At 35.7% G+C, this 9,943-nt stretch overlaps 1 non-coding gene across 1 annotated transcript; it reads right to left on the minus strand.

Annotated features, from left to right (window-relative positions):
* Positions 1–3,584: 3,584 nt before the first annotated feature.
* Positions 3,585–3,691, minus strand: LOC146906590 (small nucleolar RNA R71). Its single transcript, XR_015020849.1, has one exon. It is a non-coding gene; the product is annotated as a small nucleolar RNA R71 (small nucleolar RNA).
* Between the last annotated feature and the right edge of the window lie 6,252 nt (positions 3,692–9,943).

Genomic DNA, 9,943 nt, shown 5'->3' on the forward strand with positions numbered 1-9,943 from the left:
TCTAATTCTAAATAGAAACATTCAAATAATACTGCAAATACTGCGTATGAGAAGCTCTAAATTTGTTGAAGAAAATTCAACCAACTCCACACATACATCTGATGATCATTATGAAGGCCTGGACAAAAGTGATAGTATTGAAGTTCCTGTTCTTTCTGGTATGACATAAATATTAAGTTTAATTATATAAGAGTAGCAGGCAATTACATTGATAACAATTGTTGTTGCCTCTTTGTATATACTGACAGGTGATGAAGACCTAAGGATTAATAATAATGTATACTCCTCATATGGGCATGAATCTTCCAATATCAATACAACATAGAATTGTTCAGCAGGCAGTCACTCAAAAGCAAACAAAACTGTCATGATTATGAGATGTTCTATCAGTTTTTTTGGTATATTTTCTATCACGTCCGTATTAAGGTTTTGAATATATAGACACTTAATAAGCAGCGTAAAAATTTTGGAAGCGTTGTAAAATCTCTCATATTGTGGACGAGAATGCATATATGCCATCATGTATCCACAAGAAGTTTCAAATGCCGTTTGTTCATAATTTATCAAGTATAGATCAAAATAGATTGTTGGACTTATTCTTTTTTATTTTGATTGTAAGATGTATCATAGCTTGTTCTAATTACATATAATTTACATGTGTGTAACAGTGGAAGGACCGTATAATATGCAAAAATAAACAGCTATATCCGATGTGCAAGGAGAATGGTGAAGAATCTGATGTGCCTGATAATACCTCAGGTATGACATATCCTTTTATCTTTCGTGTTATATAAGGGACATTAGCACGTTAAATTTGCTTGAACAATTGCTATAGCAAGTATACCAATTATATATGTTGTTTTGTATACTGACAACTGATGAATACAATGAGATTGACAGTAACAAATGCTCATCAGTAGGACATGTGTTTTCTATTACGACTTTAGATGACGATGATTCGGCAGATATTTCTTTATCTGGATTAATCAATAAATCTTATAATGGCAAGTCTGTTGTTATTTTTGCACGGTTTTCATTATGTAGATATAAAAAAACACAACTGTTCTGTTGATGAATAATGCAGAAAGCCAATCACAACTCGAACCACAGGGTAGTGATGTCTTAAATCTTTCTAAAGACATTCATATCTTGCGTGAGAATTCATATTCTGAGCATAACTTTGGTGAGAATGTTGAAATTCTTGGTTCAGTTAATGTCTGAGGTAAGGAAACAACGAGATACTTGAGTTTTACTTATTTATATTGACTGTACACCAATCTTTCCAAGATATTTTGCTATTGACTGTAGCTTACATGGACTGCACCACATTTGTTGACAGAGGGAAAATGGTCTAATATACTAAATAAAGTTGATGAAACCATATCTATTCCATTTTTTGGTGAAGAATGTCTTAGTACACATATAGAGTGCAACGAGAATGGTGAATATTCAGATGTTCCCGATAACGATTTTGGCATGCCTTGCCTCATGTCGTTCATTTTTATTTAATTAGGCATGACTTGTTAATGTGATTATATGGTATAAACGGATTAAAAAAAGATTTGTTATCCACTCAAATTTGATGAATGCATTGATATTAATGTTAACCTATATTCCACAGATGGTTATGAATCTCCCGAATTGTCATCGGATGAACCAAATTGATCCAAATGAACCTCCTGAAATGTAATTTTTAAGCTCTATGTATGTCTACTTACGTGGAATCCACTGCATCGTTTAGCTAGGTAATGGCAGCGGTGTTTTGTTAGGGGGTAGTTGTTTGGAGGGCAGCATCTCTGTATTTTTCTAGTGTGGTGCGCCTACTGTGTTGCTATAAGTTTGGTTTTTGATGAGTAAATAATTAGTTAGTTTTAATATAATATTTAAGTCCTTTTTATTTAGATTTAAGTTTATTTTATTTTAATATTATTTTCTTTTAGAGCTATTTTACTTCATTTGCATATTATTATATTTCAGGAATGAATATTGATAGATTGAGTCTTGGAGCAAAAGAAAGAAGAATTGGAGTTGATTCATGCCAAAAATATGAAGATCTCATATAAAAATATCTTGTGCAAAGAATTTGAAGATCCTTCGCCAAAATATGAAGATTTGATACAAAAATATGAAGTCAACCAATAGAAGCTTGACACGTCCCCAATTTGCCTTTTGCTGCTTTTGCTTAAAAGCAAGCTACCTATTAGTTTCTTTTGGAACATTCTAGTGATTAGTTGCTTAGATTTTAAGTCGAATGTAAACTATAAATAGAGTAGCTAGCCATCACAAATATTCATCTTTTGTTCTTGGAATAAAAGTTCATCTTTACTTTATTGTTATTTTATTTTATGTTCTTCTTCTTCTTCTCTATGTCTACAATGAACGTTAGTGAGTAGACTCTTCTTTGTCTTGAGATTGTTGGGTAAGTCTAATGACGTAATCCGAATCAAACCAAGCCTTAAACCTTAATTTTATGTAACCTTAATTTCTAATCTAAATTCACCGTTTTAACATGAATTAACCATTATCAAACTGTGGAAGCGAACGCGGAGGGTTTGATAATTGTTAATTCATCATCTCAAATATCAATTCATAAAGCGAACATTGAGCTTTGATATTGGAACAAGTGAATTTAGACAAGGATTGCGAAATATGCGAATAGTCTAGCAAACCTTGAGACATATAAAGTTTCAAGCTTCAAGGATTCCAAAGGCAATCACTCATGAGAATAGGTGTGGTTGTTGGAGGAACACACTCACTGACTTCGAGAGAAGCTTTGATACGCTAAAGAGAAATTTGTCTTTAGAAATTAGGACTAACGTAAAGTTATAAGTTTAAGGGTTTGTTAGTGAAGGATTCGTCATTCTGATGAACCAATAATCCCAAGGCTCTTTTTATTTTTATTTTAATTATTTTCTTTTAGTTAAAAAAATCACAACTCTAAAATTTAATCTCCTTCTAATCCTTATTGAAAGTTAATTGAATTCATAACTCCCTGTCGGAACGATATCTTTTTATTACTACATCGGTAAACCGTGCACTTGCGGTTTATCCCATCAAGTTTTTGGCACCGTTGCCGGGGAATTATTGCAATTTGATTATTTTTTTTAACGATTAGACTGAAAAAAATTCTTTTTCTTTATTTAATTTTTTTTCTTTCTTTCTTTCTTTTTCTATTTCTTCTTTTGCCTTTAAATTCTAGGGAAGCATGAAATAATAACGATATGGCTAATGAACGCACTCTCAAAGAGTATGCAATCCCATCTTCGGATGAGTCATACGATGCTATTGTGTACCCAACGGTTGGGGACAATTTTGAAATAGAACCTGCACTTATTCACTTAGTGCAGCAAAATCAATTTTTCGGATCACCCACTGAGGATCCGAATTTTCATATTTTAACTTTTTTAAGACTCAGTGGAACCTTGAATGCAAACCAAGAGGCTGTAAGGCTGCACCTCTTTCCTTTTTCCTTAGGGGATAGAGCTAGTGCTTGGTTTCATTCATTGGAAGTCGGTTTTATCACTTCATGGCACCAAATGAAGCAAGTTTTTCTTGCCCGATTCTTTCCCTATTCTAAAACTGTTCAATTAAGGAATCAAATCACACAATTCACTCAAAAAGATGGAGAATCTCTTTACGAAGCTTGGGAGCGTTTCAAAGAAATGCTTAGACTTTGTCCCCATCATGGTTTAGAGAAGTGGCTTATTATTCACACTTTTTATAATGGTCTTTTGTATACCACAAAAATTTATGTTGATGCAGCTGCAGGTGGAGCTTTGATGAATAAAGCATACACAGGAGCATATGCTTTGATCGAGGACATGGCACAAAACCACTATTAGTGGACCTACTGAAGGGACATCACTAATGTTGCTCCTTCACCCTCTATAAAAGAGGTAGGTATGTATGAAATTTCTTCCCTTGATCATCTAGCTGCTAAGCTTGACACATTCACACAAAAATTTGATAAAATAAATACTAGTGTTGTCACACCTGCCCCTGTATCACCTCCTTGTGTAGTTTCTGGTGTATTTGGCCATATTGGCATTGATTGCCAACTAGGTAGTGTTGTTAAAAGTCCTGAGCAAGTACATTATAATCAAGGGTGTAGAAACAACCAATTTTTTTTCAAACCCCTCAAAATCTTTTTGGACAACAAACAACACCACCCAGTTATGCAAACAACCAAAGAGTCCCTCAAAAATCCAGCTTGGAATTTTTTTTAGAAAATCATTTTATAAATCAATCTGAGCAGCTCCAAGAGCTTAAAAATCAAACTGAATTTTTGAAGGACTCTCTTGCCAAACTTACGTCGAAAGAAGACTCCATAGTTACTCACAGTAAGATGCTTGAGACTTAGACTTCTCAAGTGCCCCAACAGGTGGCTACTTCCTCTCAACCCTCCGAAGTCCTTCTAGGCCAAACCGAAACCAACCCCAAAAACCATGTAAGTGCTATTACTCTTAGGGATGGTAAACTATTAGAGGACCCTGTTGTGAAAGTTAAGAACAATGAAGGAGAGATAGGAAGTGATGAGCCTACAAGTGAGAAAGCCATAGGAGAGAATGAAAAGTCATTTGTTTCACCATCTCATGAGCTTGAAATTCCTTTAACACAAGGTTTTGTTAAATCCAAGTTAGATGACCAGTTTAGGAATTTTATTGAAATACTTCCAAACAAATTGCCACCTAAACTTAAGGATCAAGAGAGTTGTTCCATACCTTGTGTCATAGGACCTAAAACCATTAAGAAAGCCATGTGTGATTTGGGAGAGAATGTTAGTTTGATGCCATTGTCCCTTTCTGAAAGATTGGGTATAGGATAGTTAAACCACTTTCTAACTGTCAAGCTAATGACTCTAAACGAGCGCTTCGTGGGAGGCAACCCATGACTTTTATTGCTTTTATTTTTGTTTTTTTTTGTGTTATTTAAATTTGTTTTGTAGGTACTTGTCCAAGATGATGCAAAGAAAAAAATTGGAAAAAAAAATTTAGAAAAAAAAAAAATTTGTGCCTAAAGACCAGAGAGTAGGCACGGCCCGTGCCTAAGAAAAAAAACTTTTTAAAAAAAAAAATAAAAAAAAATTTAGGGAAGAAGATTGCTGGCTCAGATGATGATGCAGGGAGGAAGAAATCAACAGTCATGAACCATGACATAGAATTCAAAGATACCGAGTAGGTATAAAACTCTTGTCTCTAGACCTATATCTGCTTGCAGGTATCCTGATAGTAATACTATGATTACACTAGGTATTAGAGATACTATGGTTAGATTGTTGAACACATTGACTTGCACCATATGGAGTAAGAAAGAGGTAGGGATGATGAGGACTGATGAACTATTTATGTTGTGGGCTATGCTTTATAACCACCATGTTAACATTTGCTATTACTCGCTTATTATCTTGTTTCAATTGCTAGAAAGTATGGGGTGAGTGTGAATCAAGGGATCAAGAGGATAGAGAGGAACTATTATCTAGACTTATATACTCTCACTACTTTGTCCTTCCTTAGAACCCATGACCCTACTCACAATTACCAATATGAATGGAGAATTATTATAGCTAATTGTTTGATTATTCTACCTAATCCGGACATAACTAATCCGGAGGTGGTGGAAAATTTGCTTTATGTTGGTACTAACCCACAGGTATAAGATGATGGTGGTGATGAAGAGGAGGTACGTGCAAACTTGCACCATGAACAAGAAGTCGGTGGAAGCTATAATGATGAACGGTGGGCATGGATGCAAACCAAAGTTCAAAGAACAAGCTCTGAGCAACAAAGACATGGTGTTGAAATGGCCGGGCTAAGAAACAATGTCAAAAAGGGGTAATCGAATAAATGAAGAAAACAACCAAATGCTCCAAAACATGATGCAACACCTTTACCACCAAAGTCCACCTTATGGACCTCAATAAAATTGTGAGCTTTCCTCTTCCTCTTCCTCTTCCTCCTCCTCCTCCTCCTCCTCCTCCTCCTCCTCCTCTGCATCTTCTTCTTCTTCTTCTTCTTCTTCCTCCTCCTTCTCCTACACTACTCGACTCAACTACTTGGCCGGATGGACTGACCTGCTCAAGACGTGTCCAACATGCAGGTAGAAGAGCTCACAGGTTCTCTTTAAAACTTTAAACTTGTTGTTGATAACAGGTTCGAGAAGAAGGGAAAAGGCATTGCTTTTAAAGCAAACACAGCGAATGATGATGGATTGGAAGAAGGTGTAGAGGATGAGAATCTGGCAGAAGACATGGTAATGCTAGGAAGACAGTTTAACAAGATTCTCAAACAGGTAAACAACAGACCTAGAAGCAATGGGTAGAACATCAGATGGAACACAGACAAACAACAAGGTAATCAAAGGTATGACAGAAATGAAGAGAAGAATAACCATTACAAAGGAGTACAATGTCATGAGTGTGAAGGTTATGGTCATATCGGAACTGAATGTGCAACTTTTCTCAAGAAGTAGAAGAAGGGAATGATTGTGTCCTTGTCTGATGATGAGGGAACAGATGGGGATGTTGATAGTGATGCTGCTAAACGTGTCAGTGCTATGACTGGGAGAGTAAAATCTGGATCTGAATCTGATAATGAGGATTCTGACTATGAGAAAGTAACTGTGTCTTATGGTTATCAAGACATTCATGATGCAAACACCTCCAGGCATGTGTTGGAGCAGGAAGAAATCATTAAACATCTTCAGGGAGAAAGGATTGGTCATCTGGCTAAAATCTCTGATCTAAATAAAGAGGTAATGTTACTTAATTCTCAACTTGATAATGTCCTTAAACAAGTTAGAATGATGACCACTGGAACTGATGTTCTAGATAGGATGTTAGAAGGGCAAGTGATAGGTAAACCAATTGGCATAGGCTTTACACATGAACACCTGAAACAAGAACAATAAAACAGTAGATATGTTTAGGCTTTAGAACTTTATCATAAGGCCAAGAAAGGAAAACCAGTTAAGAAAATTAAGTTTGTAGCCTTAATTAGAACAGATAATAACACTGGTAGAGGTCCAAAGTTGGAACATTCTGTACAACATCCTAAAACTGACTCAGTAAAAGAGAATTCTTCTTGGAAATGTCATTTTTGCAACAGACAGGGTCATAAAAAACCCTTCTGCTATGACCTGTATGGTGTATCTAGACAACATCAACCTAGTTCAATCTTGAGAGGGGTCAAGAAGGAGTGGAAACCTAAGTGCTTAGGACTAATAGCCCATACCTCCTTAAGAGCATCCTCCCGTGAAGATTGGTACTTTGATAGTCGGTGTTCTCGTCATATGACAGGGATGAACAACTTTCTAGGAAATGTCAGACCTTATGCCAAGAGTTATGTCACATTTGGGGATGATGCTAAAGGAAAGATTGTGGGGATTGGAGACTTAGTAAGTGAAGGATCACCAAGACTGAATAATGTTTTGTTGGTCAAAGGGCTGGCAGCCAACCTGATTAGTATTAGTCAACTATGTGATCAATGGTTAAGTGCAAATTTTAGTAAAATTGAGTGCCAAATTTTAGATGAAAAGGGTAAGGTGAGTATGAAGGGTACTAGGTCTAAGGACAATTGTTACTTGTGGATCTCTCAAGAACAGGCTCTCATATCCTCATGCATGCTGAGCAAAGCTGAAGAGGTAAAACTATGGCATCAAAAACTAGGTCACTTAAATATGCAAGGAATAAAGAAAGCTATCTCTCTAGAAGCAATCAGAGGTATACCCAAACTGGAAATCACTGATAGAAGTGTTTGTGGTGAATGTCAAGTGGGTAAACAGAATCGAATGTCCCATCCTAGGTTGGAACATCAAGGAACTACAAAAACGCTTGAACTTCTTCATGTTGATTAAATGGGACCCATGCAAGTAGCTAGCATTGGTGGAAAGAAGTATGTTCTGGTGGTTGTTGATGATTTTTTAAGATTCACCTGGGTGAACTTTATCAGAGAGAAATCTGATACCTTTGAATCAGTCAAGGAACTTTGCATTCAATTTCAAAGAAAGAAAAATAGAGGTATTGTCAGGATAAGAAATGATCATGGAACAGTATTTGAAAACTCCAAATTTCATGAATTTTGTGCAGATGAAGGAATCAGGCATGAATTCTCATCTCCCATAACACCTCAACAGAATGGAGTGGTGGAAAGGAAGAACAGAACTATACTGATGAGTCATTAATTAGTCTATTTTAATGCATTATTTAGTTTAGTTTTATTAAGATTTGATTTTACTTTATTGCATATTTATTTCCTTTTTAAATCTTTTACTACAAATTGCTTTTTATTTTATTTTAGGAACGAATATATGGTGGAAGGTGTCTTGGAGCAAAAGAAAGAGGACCGGAGCAAATACAGTGCAAAAATACGAAGATACGAGACAAAAATATGTCTCTACCAAGTCAGAAGCTTGGCACGGCCCGTGCCAACATGTGGCACGGCCGTGCCACCCTCCAGGATGCTCTTTTGCTGCTTTTCTTCAAGCCCAAGTTACCCTGTTGCAGCTTTACTGATTTGCCCTTATAGTTGCTTAGATTTTAAGTCAATTGTAAAGCTATAAATAGAGTAGCATTCCATCATAAACATTCACCTCTTTTTAGAATATTTCAGTACGATTATTTTAATAAAGATTCTTTTCCTTTCTTTACTTTCTCGCAATTTATTTTATCGTCTTCTCTCTTCTCCCCCATGTCTACGATGAACGTTAGTGAGTAGACTTCTCTTGTCTTGGGATTGTTGGATAAGTCTAATGACATAATCCTAATCGAACCAAGCTTTAACCCTAATTTCATGTTGCCGTAATTTCTAATTTAGATTCACCATTTTAACATGGATTAACCATTATCAAACCGTAGAAGCGAAAGTGGAGGGTTTGATAATTGTTAATCCATCATCCCAAATATCAATTCATAAAGCGAAAACGGAGCTTTGATATTGGAACAAGTGAATCTAGACAATAATTGCAAAAGGCAGCGAAATAGTCTTTGCAGTTATTGAGACATGTGTAGTTTCAATCCTTATAAGCTTCTTCTAGTAATCAAGTCAGTGAAATAGGCTTGGTTACAAGGGGTAAACTCTCACCGGACGTTTACCGGAAAGGTGAGGGGCTAAAGGGAAACCGGTCTTTAGAAATTAAGGTGTAAAACATCAGACTAGAAGTTAAGGTTTTGGCTAGCGAAGGATTTGTCATTAGGATGAACCAATAATCCCAAGGCACTTTTACTTTATTATTGTTATTTTCTTATAATTAAAAATCCAAACTTTATTCTCAAAACCTTTATCTAATCGTTATCTAAAGTTAATTGAATTCATAACTCCCTGTCGGAACGATACTCTCTTTTACTACTATTACTTCGAAAGACCGTGCACTTGGGGTTTGGCCTATCAAGTTTTTGGCGCCGTTGCCGGGGAGTTATTGCAATTTGATTATTTTTTTTTAACGATTAGACTGAAAAAAATATTTTTCTTTATTTTATTTTATTTTATTTTATTTTTATTCTTAAAAAAAAAATTTCCTTTATTTAATTTTATTTTATTTTTTATTTCTTCTTTTGTCTTTAACTTCTTGGGAAGATAATAACGATATGGCTATGGAACGCTCTCTCAAAGAGTATGCAATCCCATCTTCAAATGAGTCATACGATGCTATTGTGTACCCAACGGTTGAGGACAATTTTGAAATAGAACCTGCACTTATCGACTTAGTGCAGCAAAATCAATTTTTCGGATTACCCACTGAGGATCCGAATTTTCATGTTTCAACCTTTTTAAGACTCAGTGGAACCGTGAATGCAAACCAAGAGGTCGTAAGACTGCACTACTTTCCTTTTTCCTTAGGGGGAAGGGCTAGTACTTGGTTTCATTCATTGAAAATTGGTTCTATAACTTCATGGCACCAAATGAGACAAACTTTTCTTTCCCGATTCTTTCCTCATTCTCAAACTGTT

Source organism: Medicago sativa, chromosome 7, assembly GCF_051527215.1.
Source record: "Medicago sativa cultivar Bolivia chromosome 7, Bolivia_mono, whole genome shotgun sequence".
NCBI classification, from domain to species: Eukaryota; Viridiplantae; Streptophyta; class Magnoliopsida; order Fabales; family Fabaceae; genus Medicago; species Medicago sativa.